This window comes from Rana temporaria, chromosome 11, assembly GCF_905171775.1.
Source record: "Rana temporaria chromosome 11, aRanTem1.1, whole genome shotgun sequence".
In the NCBI taxonomy this organism is placed as follows: domain Eukaryota; kingdom Metazoa; phylum Chordata; class Amphibia; order Anura; family Ranidae; genus Rana; species Rana temporaria.
Genome location: NC_053499.1, coordinates 59,696,383 through 59,716,046, shown reverse-complemented (window position 1 = coordinate 59,716,046; position 19,664 = coordinate 59,696,383). Strand labels below are relative to the sequence as shown.

Genomic DNA, 19,664 nt, shown 5'->3' with positions numbered 1-19,664 from the left:
CATCTGATTAAAATATCATATTTGGCCTCTAACAAATTGTAATATCATTCTGTTCATAAATAATGTCGGTTGTCAGGTTGTAAAACCAAAAAAGATCTCATTCTCATTCAAAACTGCACTTTTATGCTTCCAAACTGTACTCATATTCCATATTTCCTGCTGTGATGGAGTAAGCATAAAAAAAACTGTTAGGCCCCATGCACACGAGACGCTGCTAAACTCGAGTTCAGAGGCATTTGGGCATTTTTTTCAACTGCCCCTGAACACATTTAATGTTATCCTATGTCAAGCACCCTTATGCTACAATACAAACAGAACACGTTAAATATTCTAAGTGCTAAATGCATCTGATTAAAATATCATATTTGGCCTCTAACAAATTGTAATATCATTCTGTTCATAAATAATGTCGGTTGTCAGGTTGTAAAACCAAAAAAGATCTCATTCTCATTCCAAACTGTAAAAAAATCAATCATAGTTATTTATAATAGCTCTAATCTAATACATCAGATTGTGTTTACCTTACTAATGAAGACTCTACACAAAAACCAGGTGAACTTTGTTAAAGACGAACCTAAGGCAGGCCATAGATGATGCGATTTTCTTTCCATGGGTGTCCCCGCATCCAATTCGCATGACAGTAGAGTGTGAGCGACTCTCTATGGAGCCGGTTTACATATCTCCGTTGCGGCTGTGGAGCTGCTTGCACAGGAACGCTGTGCGTCTTTTGCTCTGTTTCAGGGCCAAATTTAGGCAAAAATTCTGCCCTGATTTGTCCCTAAAACAGAGAACAGGGACGCACCGGACCCCTGCTGCGAACCGCATCCATCGGAGGTGTGAACCCAGCCTCGGTGTTGATTGGTGCTATTGTGTTCTCCTGGCAGGGGGAGGTGGGAAGCCATTCCTGCTGGGGGAATACAGTGATTATTGCTAGCGGCTATAGCCACTGGCAATAATTGCATGTAAAAATCTGACATGCTAGTTGTACCCAAGTCGTAGGTGTACCCACGCATGTGTAGATATTCCGAAGGGCTCTGCCAGGTCCCACAAGACAGGCAGAGCCCTTCCACCCACCTGTACATGCGTGGAATTGGGCGCAATGACATTCTCACATAGGCATGAAAAAGGGAAGTGCTATCCTAAAGCACAAAAATATTATCCAATTATGGGAGAGAGAGGGGCTGGAGCCAGGTGCAATCTATATGCTTTTATTCTTCACTTTTTTCAGATTTATTTTACAGTTGCTAATTGTCTGTTTAGATCTTTTCTGTAAATATTTTCTCTGTATTCATTTTTTTTATTCATGCAAGGGGATGTATACGTTCTCGTTAACCACTTGCCGACCAGCCGCCGCAGTTTTACTGCGGCAGGTTGGCTCGGCTGGGCAAATCGACGTTACCTTACGTCGCTTCCTATTGTGGCCACTAGTCTCTTTCAGGGGAAGTGCAGTCGCTGTAGATCCAAGGGGGACATGCAAGGAAAATAAAAAACAGCATTTCAGCTTGCACATGATTGGATAATAAAATCAGCAGAGATTGCCCTAATTTCAGATCTACCCCTCAGATTTACAGCGACTGCACTTTCAAGTGCACTTAAATTTGTACTGAAGTTTGCACTTATAGTACAAAGTAAATTTGCCTTCCATAAATCACCCCCATTGTGTTTTTTTTTTTTCAAAACTGTCGCTCTTCTTTTGTTTATAGCGTAAAAAAAAAAAAAACGCAGAGATGATCAAATACCACCAAAAGAAAGCTCTATTTGTGGAAAAAAATGTTTTGTTTGGGTACAGCGTCGCACGACCGCGCAATTGTCAGTTAAAGCAACGCAATGCCATATCGCAAAAAAATTACCCGGTCATTGGGCAGCCAAATCTTCCGGGGCTGAAGTGGTTAAAGGGAATATATCATTTTTTCAATTATTATTTTATATTATAGATAAAGACGTCAGACACCAAGATATATGAATGATACAATTTGCAATGATATATGTACATAGAAACAGCCATATTTGTAAAGCGCTGCGCAAACTGTTGGCGCTATATAAATCCTGTATAACAATTAGTTATTACACATGCAGGCTTTGATTCCTGCTTTGCATTGCTATGCAACGGTTTTACTTTACACTTCTTGATTCATTATTTTTGAGATTATTTTTATAACAAATAAACAACAACAAAAGAAAAAAAATGAAAACTAAAAAAAAAAGAGTGCCTTTCCTTTTTCTCACTAAGGTTAGCCATGGATGATGCAATTTTCTTTCCTGCATGTTACTGAATCCCTCCCACAGCTATATTGTGTTCTGCGTTGGGGAGCCTTCCATGCTGGCAGAACACAATGATTAATGCAGACAGCTATAGCTGTCGGGGGTAATCACTTGGAAAAAATCTGACGTGCCCCAGACGACGTCATTTGTGTGACAAAACGCGCGTCGGGAGGAGGAGACGTGCTGACGTCATCGCGTTCTAGTCAGAGCGGACGGGCATTCGCTTAGCCGGCCGGCTTTCATATACATGCTGTTTACACATCCTTGTTTGTAAGTTCTCTTATCCTTATTACATTTTTTATATCCAACAGAGTGACATCCAAACCTGTTTGAGGAGCCATTGATCCCCCAGAGACAACTGTCAGTTGCTGCAGTCTATTGTTAAAGGCCTGGGCTGGGGTTTACAGCTGCAAGCTATCCTTGCTTACCATTTGGTAAGCGTGTATTCTTTACAGTGCATTCAATTTTTGGTGGTGGATTTTCTTCATTTGAATCACTTTTTGGCGTTGTGTTTGGACTTTATTGAGCATTTTTGACATTTTCACATTTATTTGTCATTGACTCATTTATTGTTTGCATTATTCATTTTGATGTTATAACACTACTCACATTAGTATTTATTTATTATATACTGTATGTCACAGCGCAGCTACATCCTTTTTATTGTTATTTTGGTGTGTATTTTCACCTTTTAGTTGCTGCTTATTTAATTGATCACATGTAGCGCCGTATTCTTTACACCAAAAAATCTGACAGGCTTGTTGTACTGAAGTCGATTGATGGACCGGCTCCAGTACAACAAGCCTGCCCATAGATGATTTTTTTTTGCCATCTGTGTCCCATTGCAGAGATTTCCCTTATTTTCCTGTCCCATAGCTAAACAAGAAGTGAGAGGAAATCCCTGCAATTTAAGGGAATTCCTTGGGGACCCCCAGGTCACCAAAACTAGTGTCCTTATTGAAAGATTTCCCCTCTATTACTTTTCTGGGGACAACCTAAAAATGTATATTTTATTTGATTTTCACTTTCCATGATAATGGTAAACAAAAAAAGTTTTGCCTTTAGTTATACTTTAAAGCGGGAGTTCACCCATTTTTTTTTTTTCTCTTTTCCCCTTAGATGGATGCTCGTTTTGTCTAGGGGAATCGGCTAGTTGTTTTAAAATATGAGCCGTACTTACCGTTTTCGAGATTGTACAGGACACCGGGGGTGGGTCCTGGACGGGTGCTATACGGCACCACTGTTTGGACTATGGTCCATTTAAATAGAGGTAGAAGGTTCAGGGGGTCACCCAAAAGTGGGTGAAAAGTTCCAGGCAGGCGCTAATTCAGAGAGGACTGGCTCGCAGTCTTCTCTATCTTAATAAAGTAGTTTGGGGCCTGGAATTTTGGAGGCTCCAAAGTGTTATTTGGGTGGGATGGAGCCTCCACTCCTAAACCCTGGAAGCCAGCGCACAAGGGGTTAAAATCTCTCAGACAACCACCCATTAAAGCAGGAAGTGATGCTGGAGGGAGTGAGTGAGTTGGGAGAGTGCACCTGTGAGGACAAGATGGAAGTCTGCTAGCTGCTCAGAGAGGACTTTTGAGTAGTTTGGAAGTGAAGCTGTGTCTGCAGGGAAGGTCTGGAGGACTTCTTACTAAAAACGTATGTGCCTTTCTTTTGGTTGTTTTTTCTGAAGAAAGACTTTTTCCTAATTTATGCTGGAAACAAGCAGGACTTTTGTTGTGACGTTTTGGATGCTGAAGAAAAGCTTTATTTTGTTTTGTTTGGTCACCAATAAAGACCCTTTGCTTTACTGACACGGTTTTACGCACTTGTCTCGCGGAGCTTAAAGACCCCCAAAGTTTACAATTGGTGGAGAATGCGGGCAAAGTGCATTTGCAGGCGCAAAAACCGTTTAAAACTGACATTTAAAGAGACAGTATACTTATGGCATGTCTTGGGTGAAGTCAGCCCAGGCGTTACAAACAGCAGACAAAGGCATGGAGGAGGTCGTTAAGGCTTTGGCACAAGCCACTGTGACCCAGCAGCAAGCCACTGTGGCCCAGCAGCAAGCGTCAGCAGAGTCAAACCGTCGCCATGAGGAAGCGATGGCTCAGCAGCAGCAGGCCCTGGCACAGGCTATAGCTGCGCAGCAGGAAAATACACGGCTGCTATCCGCCCAGTTTACGGCCCAGCAGGAGTCCACTCAAGCACAGGTGGCTGCCTTGCAGGAGGCAGTACAGCAGCTGGCTCAGGGACAAGCGCAAGCGGTCGTTGCCGTTAGCAACCCAGTGTCTGTTAGAGCCAGCCATTTTTTGCAGAAACTAACACCCAGCGATGACCTGGAAGCCTTTCTTACCACCTTTGAAAGGATAGCAGAGAGAGAAGCGTGGCCCCGGGACCAATGGGCCGGCATTATATCGCCTTTTCTCACTTGTGACCCGCAAAAGGCCTATTTTGACCTCCCAGCTGAGCACATCAAAGACTATGAACGTCTAAAAGCTGAAATCCTGGCCCGCCTGGGAGTGACCACAGCTGTCCGGGCTCAGAGGGTGCATCGCTGGCGGTACAAATCGGACCAACCACCCAGGTCCCAGATGCATGAACTAATTCAGTTAGTTAAAAAATGGCTGCAGCCAGAAAAGTTGTCAGGTCCACAAATGGTGGAACGAGTGGTGATGGACCGGTACCTACGGTCCCTACAAGATGACCTACAGCGCTGGGTAAGCCATGGAAACCCTACTAATGCTGACCAGCTGATCAAGCTGGTTGAACGGTATACCGTGGTGGAGGACCTGCTTGGGCCTGCCAAGCGTCGAGAACCCACGCCAAGGACACCCAGACCAGCCACCAACCTGAGGAGAGAAGCCTTGCCAGATGTTGGCGTCCGCAGGTTTACACCATCTGCCCTAGAACCACGGAGGTCAGTTCCTGTACCAAAGATGGGAGACATACAATGTTGGCGATGTCGGTCCTGGGGGCATACCCGGGCACAATGCCCACTGCAGGAGGAGCCTATGGAGTGCGGAACTGGTCGGAGAAGCTCCTTCTATGTGCAAAGTGTGTGTACCACTCATCTTGACCTGGCTGCAGGACGGTTTGAGTGTGAAGTGTGGGTGAACCACCTTCCTGCCAGGGCCCTACTGGACTCCGGTAGCATGGTAACATTAGTACATGCCAGGGTACTTGGGAGGCTTAGACCAGTGACTAAAACTCTTCGGGTGGTATGCATTCATGGGGATACCAAGGAGTACCCCTTGGTTCCGGTGACTGTCTCTTATGGCCATGCCTCAGTTACACAGGAGGTCGGGGTGGTAAACAGTTTAATTCATGACATCATAGTGGGGCGGGACTGTCCACTATTTCTGGAACTATGGAACGAGGTGCAAATGGCACCATCAGGGGAACTGGGGGCACTGGGCCTGGAAGGGACAGGGTGCGAGGGGTCCGGAGCTGAAATACACCCCTCTGATATAGAAATACCTACCATTGATAATGAAGTCGCAGGGAATGCTAATGTGGAGGATAATGCCCCTGACCCAGGTCTTAAACCCGGGTTGATCTCTGAGGTGGGGGAGGTCTTCCCATTACAAGTCATGTTGGGGGAGGATGACGAGGAGCTCTCCCCGGTTGAGGAGGATGAAGGGGAAACATCCTCAAGGCCAGTACATCCAGATCTAGACGTGTCCAGAGGTGCATTTGGTACCGCCCAATTACGGGACCCTGCCTTGGTCAATGCTCGAGAGCAGGTTTCTGTTGTTGATGGGGTCCCACAAATGCCAGATGCAGACCAGAGGTTCCCTCACTTTGCGTTGAAGGGGGACTTACTGTATCGAGTGGCTGAGAGCCGAGGGGAAACTATAGAGCAGTTGCTGGTTCCCCAACCGTATAGGCGGATGCTCCTCGATCTAGCCCACAACGATGCACTGGGAGGACACCTGGGGGCGGAGAAAACAGAGGCCAGGATAAACGACCGGTTTTACTGGCCAGGGTTGAAGGCCGAGGTTAAAAGATACTGTGCGTCTTGTCCCATTTGCCAGTTAACCGCCCCAGTGCCACACTATAGAAACCCTCTGGTGCCCTTGCCGATTATCGAAGTCCCGTTTGAACGGGTCGCTATGGATCTGGTGGGACCCCTGGTAAAGTCGGCACGGGGCCACCAATACATATTGGTCATCCTAGATTACGCAACTAGGTATCCAGAAGCTGTCCCTTTGAGGAAAGCCTCCTCTAAGGCCATCGCCAGGGAGTTGTTTCAAATGTTCTCACGAACTGGGTTCCCCAAAGAGATCCTGACAGACCAGGATACCCCTTTTATGTCAAAGGTAATGGCGGACTTGTGCAAATTGTTTCAAATTAAGCAGTTGCGGACGTCTGTCTACCACCCACAGACCGATGGCCTAGTCGAAAGATTCAATAAAACCCTAAAATCCATGTTGAGAAGAGTAGTCCAGAAAGATGGGAAGGATTGGGATATGTTACTCCCTGCCCTGTTATTTGCTATCCGGGAGGTCCCGCAAGCATCCACAGGTTTTTCGCCATTTGAATTAGTGTATGGACGAAGGCCCCGGGGGTTACTCGATCTGGTAAAAGAGACATGGGAAAGTGAGTCCTCACCACACAAAACGGTGGTAGAGCATATCTCTCAAATGCGAGAGAGGGTGGCTAAGGTGATGCCACTGGTGAAGGAGCACATGCAGAAGGCCCAGGATGCCCAAAGAAGAGTGTATAACAGGTCGGCTAAAATTAGACAGTTCCAAGTAGGAGACCGGGTGGCTGTTCTAATACCCACGGTAGAGAGCAAATTCTTGGCCAAATGGCAGGGCCCATTTGAGGTAGTAGAGAAAGTCGGTGAGGTGGACTACAAGGTACACCAGCCAGGGAAAAGAAAACCATACCAGATCTATCACATCAATTTGTTGAAACCCTGGAGAGACAGAGAACAAGTGTCAGCGGTAGTAGGGGTACAGTCAGGGGACCAGGCAGGGATCGACTTGGTGCAGGTTACTGCTACCCTGACTAGACCTCAAACCCAGCAAACAAAAGAGTTTCTACAAAAAAATAGAGATATGTTTTCAGAGTTGCCCGGTCGCACCAACGTCATCGAGCATGACATTGTGACCGAGCCCAATGTAAAAGTCAGGTTAAAGCCTTACCGTATCCCAGAAGCTCATAGGGTGGCAGTGTCCGAAGAGGTTAAAAGAATGTTCGAGCTTGGAGTCATTGAAGAGTCGCAGAGCGAATGGTCAAGTCCAATTGTGTTGGTACCCAAGCCCAACGGCACCCTCCGCTTCTGCAACGACTTCAGAAAGCTTAATGAAGTCTCCAAGTTCGACGCATATCCCATGCCACGAGTAGATGAGCTAATTGAAAGGTTGGGGCCTGCCAGGTACATTACCACGCTAGACCTCACAAAAGGGTACTGGCAGATTCCCCTGACTAAGGAAGCCAGGGAGAAGACAGCCTTCTCTACCCCAGAAGGCCACTTCCAATATAAGAGGATGCCATTTGGTCTACACTCAGCCCCGGGCCACGTTCCAAAGGGCCATGGACAAAACTCTGCGTCCACACCAACGGTACGCTTCTGTCTACCTAGATGACATAGTTATCTTCAGCACTGATTGGGAGTCCCACCTTCCCCGGGTTCAGGCAGTCGTAGACTCCTTAAGAAGAGCAGGGTTCACCATCAACCCCGAGAAGTGTGCCATTGGGATGGAGGAAGTAAAATACCTAGGGTATATTGTGGGTAGAGGGCTGGTGAAGCCCCAAATGAGTAAGGTGGAGGCCATACAGGACTGGCCCCGTCCCCTAACCAAGAAGCAGGTCAGAGCGTTTTTGGGCATAGTTGGCTATTATAGGATGTTTGTCCCCAACTTTGCCACTGTTGCTGCACCACTGACCGACCTGACCAGAGGCAGAAAGTCAGTGATGATAAAGTGGAACGCCGAGGCCGAGACGGCTTTTCAAAAGCTTAAGACAGCTTTGTGCCAAGATCCGGTGCTTGTAGCTCCAGATTTTACAAAAGATTTTGTAGTACAGACAGATGCTTCAAGCGAAGGGTTGGGAGCGGTCCTGTCTCAGGAAATCAATGGGGAGGAGCACCCTGTGGTCTTTCTTAGTAGGAAGCTGACGGCAGCTGAAAGAAACTATGCGGTGGTGGAGCGGGAGTGTCTGGCCATCAAGTGGGCTCTAGACTCCCTGCGATATTTCCTCCTGGGCAGAAAGTTCCGCTTGGTGTCAGACCATGCTCCGCTTACCTGGATGAGACAGAATAAACACACCAATGCCAGGGTAACAAGGTGGTTCCTTTCTCTCCAGGAGTTCAATTTCATGGTAGAGCACAGACCCGGGAGACAGCATCAGAATGCCGATGCCCTCTCCCGAGTCCATTGTATGGTGTCTACTGTTGCCTCCAACACCTCCGCGTTGAGGCAGAGGGGGGGGATATGTACAGGACACCGGGGGTGGGTCCTGGACGGGTGCTTTACGGCACCACTGTTTGGACTATGGTCCATTTAAATAGGGGTAGAAGGTTCAGGGGGTCACCCAAAAGTGGGTGAAAAGTTCCAGGCAGGCGCTAATTCAGAGAGGACTGGCTCGCAGTCTTCTCTATCTTAATAAAGTAGTTTGGGGCCTGGAATTTTGGAGGCTCCAAAGTGTTATTTGGGTGGGATGGAGCCTCCACTCCTAAACCCTGGAAGCCAGCGCACAAGGGGTTAAAATCTCACAGACAACCACCCATTGAAGCAGGAAGTGATGCTGGAGGGAGTGAGTGAGTTGGGAGAGTGCACCTGTGAGGACAAGATGGAAGTCTGCTAGCTGCTCAGAGAGGACTTTTGAGTAGTTTGGAAGTGAAGCTGTGTCTGCAGGGAAGATCTGGAGGACTTCTTACTAAAAACGTATGTGCCTTTCTTTTGGTTGTTTTTTCTGAAGAAAGACTTTTTCCTAATTTATGCTGGAAACAAGCAGGACTTTTGTTGTGACGTTTTGGATGCTGAAGAAAAGCTTTATTTTGTTTTGTTTGGTCACCAATAAAGACCCTTTGCTTTACTGACACGGTTTTACGCACTTGTCTCGCGGAGCTTAAAGACCCCCAAAGTTTACAAGATGCATCTTCTCCGTCGCTTCCGGGTATGGGTCTTCGGGAGCGGGCGTTCCTTCTTGATTGACAGTCTTCCGAGAGGCTTCCGACGGTCGCATCCATCGCGTCACTAGTAGCCGAAAGAAGCTGAACGTCGGTGTGGCTCTATACTGCGCCTGCGCACCGACGTTCGGCTTCTTTCGGAAAATCGTGACGCGATGGATGCGACCACCGGAGGCCTCTCGGAAGACTGTCAATCAAAATAGGAACGCCCAGTCCCGCAGCCCATACCCGGAAGCGATGGAGAGGATGCATCTCGTAAACCGTAAGTACTGCTCATATTTTAAAACAACTAGCCGATTCCCCTAGACAAAACGAGCATCAATCTAAGGGGAAAAAGTATATTGTAGGGGTGAACCTCCGCTTTAGGCTTACTAGACCTACACAATACAGTATTAAGATGACAACAATAACTTTGGTCTAATTTCCAGACTTGTGATCAAACGATCCATATTAAGTCATGACCCTGGGTTACAGAATTTATTCCCATTCACTGGAGAAGCTTTTCTTATATTTGGCAGTCTAGAACTAGTTCATTCACTAGATTGTTAGGTGTCAGAGCTGCATCAAGGCTGTCAAAGGGTCACAGCTAAGCGTAAGGTCAATGTGACAGTCACAGGAAGCGATGTATTATCCAGATAAAGAGGACCTATGCTACACCTTTTTGAGTTATTATAGTAATTATTGTAATTATAATATTGTTATATTTTTGTAATTAGACATGACCTTTGATATTTTTACTTTACAGTATGCCATATTTTCATGTTCCTTTTTGTTTCCATGTAGCTTTTCTTTAGATAAAATCAAATGAAAATATGTATAGCATTGAAGGACTGAGATAAGATCAAATAGCCAGAAGCTGAATTGCAATGTCTACAGGACACGCCATTGTTTACTTCATACTGCACCTGTATTTTACATATCATTCCTAAAATGCAGAGGGTGGTGCGGAGCCTGCCGTGTCCTTCAAGCTTCAAGCTGAAGTGTATTTTTTTTTTCCATTTTGGGATATAGCTGAAAGGGGTTGTAAAAGGTACAATTTTTTTTTTCTTAAATACCTTCTTTTACCTTAGTGCAGTCCTCCTTCACTTACCTCATCCTTCCATTTTGCTTTTAAATGTCTTTATTTCTTCTGAGAAATCCTCCCTTCCTGTTCTTCTGTCTGTAACTCCACACAGTAATGCAAGGCTTTCTCCCTGGTGTGGAGTCAGGACGCTCTCTACTTTACAGATAGAGAAAGGAGCTCTGTGTTAGTGGGCATCCTGACTTTCCTGTAGTCCAAGGGAGGGGGCGAGCACGACACTCCACACCAGGGAGAAAACCTTGCATTACTGTGTGGAGTTACAGACAGAAGAACAGGAAGTGAGAATTTCTCAGAAGAAATAAGGACATTTAAAAGCAAAATGGAAGGATGAGGTAAGTGAAGGAGGACTGCACTGAGGTAAAGGAAGCTATTTAGGAAAAAAATTTGTACCTTTACAACCCCTTTAAGGGCCCTTTCACACGGACATCAATCCCCTCTGAGCAGGCAGATGACAGGTCTGTCTCTGCACACTGTACAGGGACCGACTTGTCAGAGCACCGCTCTCCCCTATGGGGGATCGGATAAAGATGGACCGTAGAGTCCGTCAGTCCGTTTTCATCCGATCCACCAGACGGATGGAAAATAGGGTTTCCATCCGTCACTCTTTAACAGATCGGAGCGGGTCGGATGTCAGCGGACAAGTCACTGCTGATATCCGTCACTCCATAGAGGTGCACGGAGCGTCTGTTCAGGTCCGTCACATAACTTACCTGTATTAAAGTTTATTGCTGATTGCTCATTACTGTAAAAATCGCTTCGGTGAAGCTGAGTCTTCTTCATAGCGTTGAACTTCTGGTCCTGCATGGGTTAACTGCTTTGGTTCTGTAACAGGCGCTCCACGCGCCTGTTACTTTCTGTAGTAGCTGGCGCTTTCAGCGCCGTAATGCTTTCCATGCTGGAACGCATACGGCGCTCGCGCAATGACCTCAAATGGGCGCAAACTTATTCTTGCGTTCTTGTTCTGCACATATAAATGGGGCATTTGCACACGTTGTAAATTACTGACCAAAAAAGCAGATTTTTCTATTTATTTTTTTACTGAAGAATGCACGCCGCTTGTTTACGTGCCTGTGTGCATAAGCACATTACAATTAATGGGCTGTATTTTAGCTCAGTAAAAAAAAAAGCTGTACTGAGCGTTTTCAAGCTGGCCTAAAAGTGTTATTTGGGCTTTACTTACTTCGAAAACAAACAAAACCAAACAAACATTTATTGTGCTGAAACATTTTTTTGAAAGGCAACAGTATGGCAATAAGAATGCTGCCCCACTGATTAATAAATAGGTGGCTCAGTCTAATTTTTATCAGTCTGAACAAACTGATAGGCCTGCACTATGAGAAACAGTAAAGTACAATGAATGTGCTGCATAAGTAGGCCGGCCATACACGGTTCCAATCTCGGCCGGTTCAGCAGGAACTAGCTGAGATCCGAGCCATGTATGGGCAGGCTGAATGTACCAAGTTGATCGATCAATCAACTTGGGTGCAACTAGCATGCTGGGTTTTACCTGCAATTATCGCTAGCGGCTTCTATAGCCTCTAGCCAATAATTACTGTCTTCTCCTGATGGCTTCCCCTGCCCTCCCCCCACCGGGAGAAGACAATTGCCTGGCAGGAGGCATTTCCGAATCTACACAGTCTGCATTGATGTGGAATCAAGCCAATTTCTTTCCTGTGGTTGCAGGAAAAAAAATGACTCTGGGCCAGATTCTCAAAAGGGATACGCCAGCGTATCTACTGATACGCAGTCGTATCCCTGTTTCTATCTTTGGAACTGATCCACAGAATCCGTTTCCAAGAGATAGACAGAAGATCCGACATGTGTAAGGGACTTACACTGCCGGATCTTAGGATGCAGTACCGCATCCGCCGCTGTGGGGAATTTCGAGTCGAAATGCCGCTTCGGGTATGCAAATTAGAACTTACGGGGATCCACAAAGCTTTTCTGCTTCGTTTTTTTCTCCGTAAGTATTAGTTTGCCTGCGTAACTTTAGGGCTGCTTTTACAAAGTGTAAACTGTTTACACCTTGTAAAAGTAGACCCTTCTTACCCACGACGCTGTTATTTATTAATTTTTTTATTTTATTTTTCCCGCCGTATCTTTTTTTTTTCCCGACGCAACTTTTTTTACCCGGCGCGATTCACAAAACTCGGCGTAACGTAAAACCGCGCTATGCCCGTCGGGAAAATGACGTCACGAGCATGCGCAGTACGTCCGGCGCGGGAGCGCGCCTAATTTAAATGGGACTCGCCCCCGTTTGAATAGGAACGCCTTGCGCCGGCGGAATTTAAGTTACACACCCGAAAATGTCTAGGTAAGTGCTTTGTGGATCAGGCACTTAGGTAGAAATTTTCCGGCAGTGTAACTTAAATGGGAAAAGATAAGTTACGGCGGCTGGCTGTGGATCTGGCCCTCTGTGTATGGCTGGCCTAAGCAGGAAGAAAATCCCACCTATGTAATGAGCATATATATATATATCAGGGCTCAAAATTTCAAGTCCTAAACTACCAGCCAGGCCTCAAGAGCTTCCGTCAAATTCTGCGTAGATACCTAGTATTCTAGGTAGATACGCGAATTCCTGAACGTACGCCCGGCCGACGCAGTAAAGTTACGCCGTTTACGTTAGGCTTTTCCCAGCGTATAGCTACCCCTGCTATATGGTGGCATAAGTGCGGAGTAACAATGTTAAGTATGGCCGTCGTTCCCGCGTTAAGATTTAAAAAAGTTACGTCGTTTGAGTAAGTCGTCAGTGAATGGGGCTGGACGTCATTTACGTTCACGTCTAAACCAATGACGTCTTTGCGGCGTACTTTGGAGCAATGCACACTGGGAAATTCCACGGACGGCGCATGCGCCGTTCGGGAAAAACGTTAATCATGTCGGGTCACAGTACATAAAACACGCCCCCCTGATCCAAATTTGAATTAGGCGGGCTTACGCCGGCCGATTTACGCTACGCCGCCGCAACTTACGGAAAAAAAGTGCTTTGAGAATACAGCACTTGCCCGTCTAAGTTGAGGCGGCGTAACGTAAATCGGATACGTTACGCCGCCGCAGAGATACGCCGCTGGACGAGAATCTGGCCCGATAAGTGTAGCAAAATGCTCTTTGCATCATTCATGTTAGGACACAGGTCAGCGTGTGCAGCATGGCTACTATTTGACCGCATGTTTGACTAAGCTTGTCATATAGATTTGTGTACGCATGATAAGCCCAGTTCACCATGGAGCTGTAGATTCTGCCTGTAATAATGATTTGTGTCAGCACATAAAGGAAATACTAGGGTTGATTTACTAAAGGCAACAGGCTATTCTTTTTGTAAACCGACCCAACATCGGACAAAGCTGTGTTTTATCAAGCCATGTCTGTTATGATATACTTATTCACTGGTGTGTTTAGAACCTTATTGGTCCATCAGGAGCAGTCTTTACAGGGTATATTCAAATTCCTACCCTTCATGTGCCATCGCAAGTCAAATGGTCTAGTGCTAAGAAAGGAAGGTACATGTCATTCCACTCAGAACCAGCTACCCATATACAAGCTTCCATGCCCACATGGCAGTTTGAGTATACCTCCACAGTCTTACCACAATATGGTAGTCTTTCTATTATTCTACAGTCTCTTGGTAACTTGCTTTGCTCGCCGTGACATAGAAGTCTTTATGTAACTTGGCAGTCTCGTGTTTCATGGCACTGGTAGAAGCAGGCTAGGGTTTCAGGGGCATGCTCTGGGTTTGACCAGGTTGAGGGTACTAGCTGTTTGCAAAATTGGATTGCAGAGTACGGGTCTACAAAAACAATTTCTACTCTAGCACAGCCTTTCTCAACCAAGGTTCCTCCAAAGGTTACTAGAGCCCGGTACACACGATTAGAAATTGCGACAGCAAAAGTCCGATGTGAGCTTTTGAACTGAAATTCCGACCGCGTGTATGCTCCATCAGACTTTTGCTACAGACGATTGGAAAATCGGATCTTCTGTAGCAATTCCGACGTGCAAAATTCGGACGCATGCTCGGAAGCATTGGACTTAATTTTCTTGGCTCGTCATAGTGTTGTACGTCACCGCATTCTTGGTGGTCGAAAGTTCAGAGAACTTTTGTGTGACGGTGTGTATGCAAGCCAAGCTTGAGCGAGATTCCATCAGAAAAACCATCCAAGGTTTTTCCGACGGAAAATCCGATCGTGTGTACGCGGCATTAGAGTTCCTTAGGAAGAGACCAGTGGCAGACTGATCTCCTGCCTACACTGAACACCAAGGAGGCACTAAATTATTTACTGTGTTTGTATCTTTTCTGGTGATTATTATTATTATTCCCTTCATTCAATTTTTTTATTTTTCTGGAGACTCCATTCTTTATTCTTTTATTTCAAACTATGTACAACTTACTGATAACACTAATATGCCATAAGCTGTAGGTGTTTTTAGCTTTTTAGTGGATGGGTTCCCTGACATCTAAAAACTATTTTAATGCCTTGTACGCACAACCATTTTTCTCGCCAGGAAAAAAACAGCGTTTTTCCCGACGTGAATACTCTCCAGCCTGACTTGCATGCACACGTTCATGCAAAAAAACGTCCGACCAAAGCGCGGTGACGTACAACACGTACGACGGGACTATAAAGGGGAAGTTCCTTTCAAATGGCGCCACCCTTTGGGCTGCTTTTGGGCGGCATACTTGATTCTGAGCATGCGCATTTTTTTCCCCCTCGGAAAAGCATACACACGACCGTTTTTCACGACGAGAAAAAGACTGACGGGAAACACAACGAGAAAAAAGAGAGCTGGTTTCAATTTCTTTGTGGGTAGTGTTTTCGTCGAGAAAACTGCTAGGGAGCATAAACACGGTTTTCACGACCAATATAAAAAATGGCAGTTTTCTCGTCGTGAAAACCGGTCGTGTGTACAAGGCTACTACTCCATGCTAAAAAAAAGTTTGAGAATATGGAAATTTCAATACAAATTCTTTAATGATAAAAAAAAATGAAAAAAGTTTGAGAAAGACAATTGTAGCGTGAGGATTGGTTTAGAAAATGCTCTTCAGTACATTATCCTTATAATATACAACACTGGTTGTCACCACAACCTGGCTGCTTTCACCAACATTCTTGCCTAGACACCGGGCAAATCCAGCTAGATCTAACAGAGCGTATGAGTTAAGCCGCTGTCTGAGCAGTCACTTGTTATGAATGACTTAAAATGTCAGCATACCTTTAAAATGTGCAATAAAGGATCAGCTACGTAAAGAGGAACACCACTATGGGAAGTTGCATGAATCCATACATTAAAGGTGTGAGATGATTAATTAATGATACTACCAGCCTTCCCGTTTTCTTTCCAGGGAGCATATCTATAAACAGGTACTGGATTATTTAACCCATGACAGCCATCCAAAGTCACTCAGTAATCCTATTCAAAATTTGTGCCATATTAATAAAATATGAAGACTAATGCCCCTTACACACGATCGGAATTTCCGATGGAAAAAGTCAGACGGAATTTTTCCATTGGAAATTCCGACCGTGTGTATGCCCCATCGGATTATTTCCATCGGAGTTTAGATAGAGAACATGTTCTCTTTTACTCCGTTGGAATTCCGATTTGATTTTGGTCGGACAAAGGTCCGATCGTGTGTACGGGGCTTTAGCAGCATAGAAACAAATATGTTTTCTATCTGCTTATAAACAACAACAGTGGGGTAGATTCACGTACCTTTTATGGCGGCGTATCTCCAGATACGCCGCCGTAATTTGAAATCCGCGCCCGCGTATCGTTACGCCGATTCTCAAAGGCAGATACGCTTAAAAAATAGGCTTCCTCCACCGACGTAACTTGATTGCGGCGGCGTAGAATTGTGTTCAATATAACGTTGGCCGCTAGAGGCGCTTCCGTTGTTGTCGGCATAGAGTATGTTAATTACCTAGATACGCCGATTCACAAACGTACGTACGCCCGGCGCAATTTATTTACGTCGTTTACGTTAGGCTTTTTCGGCGTAAGGTTGTTCCTGCTATTAGGAGGCGCAGCCAATGTTAAGTATGGACGTCGTTCCCGCTTCGAAATTTGAATTTTTTACATTGTTTGCGTAAGTCGTTTGCGAATAGGGCTGGACGTAATTTACGTTCACATCGAAACCAATACGTCGTTGCGCCGTACTTGGGAGCAATGCACACTGGGATATGTACACGGACGGCGCATGCGCCGTCCGTACAAAACGTCAATCACGTCAGGTCATCATATATTTACATAAAACACGCCCCCTCTTCCACATTTGAATTACACAGGCTTACGCCGGCCCCATTTACGCTACGCCGCCGCAACTTACGGAGCAAGTGCTTTGTGAATACAGCACTTGGTCCTGTAATTTACGGCGGCATAGCGTAAATACGATACGCTGCGCCGCCGTATCATTGTGCGCCCCTACCTGAATCTACCCCAATGTTTCTCAAGTTATTTTAGAATCTTTTTTATTCAGTCTACATTTTTACCTTCTACACATAGCTGAATAGCCAGTTTTATCTTCACATCTTTTATTTATGGTTTAGCTTTTATGTCACAGCCACTTTGAAAGGCATCTTCACAGTACCAGCCAATCAGCAAATTCTCTCATATACTAGGATGCAGTTTATGGCTTTATTGCACTAGGTGTATAAATCTCGCTGTACCATTCTACTAAAATCATTATCTCTCTATTGCAATTTCTTCCAGCCATACTATCTGCTTAGTTAACATCAGTTTTAAACATTTATAGTAATTCAGTTATTTTGCAAGACTCCGTACAGAAAACTTTAATTTGTTAATTCCAAACGAGAGTTAATATGTAACCGAATGTTGTTCAGCCATGATGTGTGTGGATATAAATATACAGAGCTTTTTTTCTCAAAAAATAGGTGCAGGAACTCAACCACGACCCCATTCAAATTTCACAAACAGTAGAAGGGTCTTAAAGGGGCATTAAATACCAGGATTGCATTACATACAGAGTGCAGAGTTCAGGGGGTTACACACAGAGTGCAGAGCTGTCACTTGTAAACACAGAAACCAGACTTCTGTGTTTACAAGTGATTGTGGTGAGCAGGCACCAAAGGGTCTGAGCCAGAGGTGGTGGAACTGAGTTCCCCCAAGTTCCCCCTGAAAAAATGCCCTGTAAATATATATATTTTTTTCTACATGCCTTATACAGGTCGATTAATGTATTTAATCAGAAGCTGCAGCCAATCAGAAGCTGACTTTCAGTTGACCTAGTTGCTGTGGGTTGCGGCACACCATTGCAGGTAATAAATACATTTGAATAGTTTCTCATCCCCACAGACTGTGCCAAGTTTACAGGACAAGGAATGCCTACTCGATGAAGCGCTTTAAACAAGACTTGCATTAATGCCAGAATTTACTTTCACTTCAATAAACCACTTGCCAAAGCTTCTAGTAATGAACACAACAAGAAGCAGCTTGGGGTAGTGCCAGACCCTCTCTCATATTACATGGTGCCTTGCCAAGGGGCCCACAAAAGGTACAGAGAGAGAGGAAGTGATCGGCTCTTCCCCACCTATTCTACAGCATCAGTTCTTTACAACTCAGGTACATTGCTGGTGCTTTCCACTAGCTTTGATCACATCACTATCTGTTATCAGGATTAGCGTCTTCCTAGGTTGTGCTTTGCCCTTTGGTCTGATTAACACAATACTGTTTTTTTTTTTGTTTTTTTTTATATATAGCTGTACCATCAATTCATTTTTTCAATATCTAAAAAGTATTCACGTATTATTTCCTCTCATATCTCCTAATCATTTATAGTTGACATTTTTTAAAACATAACTTTTTACTACAGTGTAATTATTATGTAGCAACATCATTAATTCAATTGTTTGCTCTCATCGGTTTCCTCTATTCAATCAATGTGCCCATTGTTAGCCCCTTTCATTAGTATGTAGAGTCACATTCAGCTTAGTAGATGGTTAACAGGCCAACAGGTACTCACCGTTTTAACTTGCCCGTAGTTTCGCACCGTGTGCCTTTAATCCAATCTCCTAGTAATTCCAGAGGATGCAATAAAAGAAAGGACTTGCTGTGTTGGGGCTCCCCCTTGGATGTCACTTTGCCTGGATGCCACTAAACTGCTTTCTGTAGTGCTCTGACAGCAGGTGAATGTTTCACTGTGAACAAACAGAGGTGGAGTTAAACCAGAAGGACAGGTCTAGTGATACTGGGAGGGGACACCTGCAGGACAGCTCCAGCCCTGTACGCTGTGACTAGACAGGAGGGAATGTATGTGTGCATACTGCTGTTTATTTTCCACTTCGCTGTCTATTAAACCAATAGCAAGTCCCAGGTTTACAAAGATACATAACCTCATATACTAAGAATCCCACGCATTTTGCTAATGACATGGCAACCTTGCATGACAATGATGATGGCGATTAGCTGTCACAATGTAATAACCAGCTTTATTATTTTCCATGTTTTACACTTTCATGCAGTATCTTTATTCATAACCATATTTTCGGCTGTAAACATTTACCATTTTAATTTCTACAAAAACATGCTGCATAATTTCAAGAGTAATTCCAGCCAAAACTTTATTTTTAGTCTTATATAAGCTGGTCGGGTCATAAACTCAATGCTGTATCCTGGACTAGGAAAGCAAGGCCCAGGCCTAGGGCAGCACTTTGCAGGGGGGCATCACAAAAAGAGTCCCCGCCGGCTGTTAGGCAAATTAGTCTAACCCCCCCGCGGGGGGGGGGGGGGGGGGTTGGGGCGCCGCTTCTACTTTTGACTGTCCTATCATTCTGGACAGGGGTCAAGTCCTGGGGAAAAAAGTGTGGGAACTCCCACCCAAGATCCACTCCCACACCAAAAAATAAAAAGATACGCTCATATGCATAATTACTAAACCATATGGTTTTTTTTTCCGATCCACTGTACCTTAGTAATCCTTTATGTTACTGGCCGCTTCCGGTATATGGATTCATCGGGTAGCAAGTTCTTTCTAAATCCCACGATAACTTGCGGCAGACCTCCGCAATGTCTCCTGGGAACAATGACAAAAGCTCCCAGGAGATATTGCGCATCGAGGAAGTGACGGAATACCCACACACTATCTGATGAATCCATATACAGGAAGCGGTCAGTAACAAAGGATTACTAAGGTTCCCCTGCCCCTGACAGTGACTCGAGCTGGGCATCGCCGCTTAGTGAAGG

The 19,664-nt window shown here is 45.1% G+C and overlaps 1 protein-coding gene across 3 annotated transcripts in view; it reads right to left on the bottom strand.

The window, feature by feature from the left end:
• Positions 1-18,630, bottom strand: part of EPS8L2 (EPS8 like 2) — a 238,566-nt gene extending 219,936 nt beyond the window's left edge. For all 3 annotated transcript variants that reach the window (XM_040328628.1, XM_040328631.1, XM_040328632.1), the window contains exon 1: positions 18,445-18,630. The gene's annotated coding sequence lies outside the window, so the exon portion shown is untranslated. The remainder of the gene's footprint in view (positions 1-18,444) is intronic.
• Positions 18,631-19,664: the final 1,034 nt, after the last annotated feature.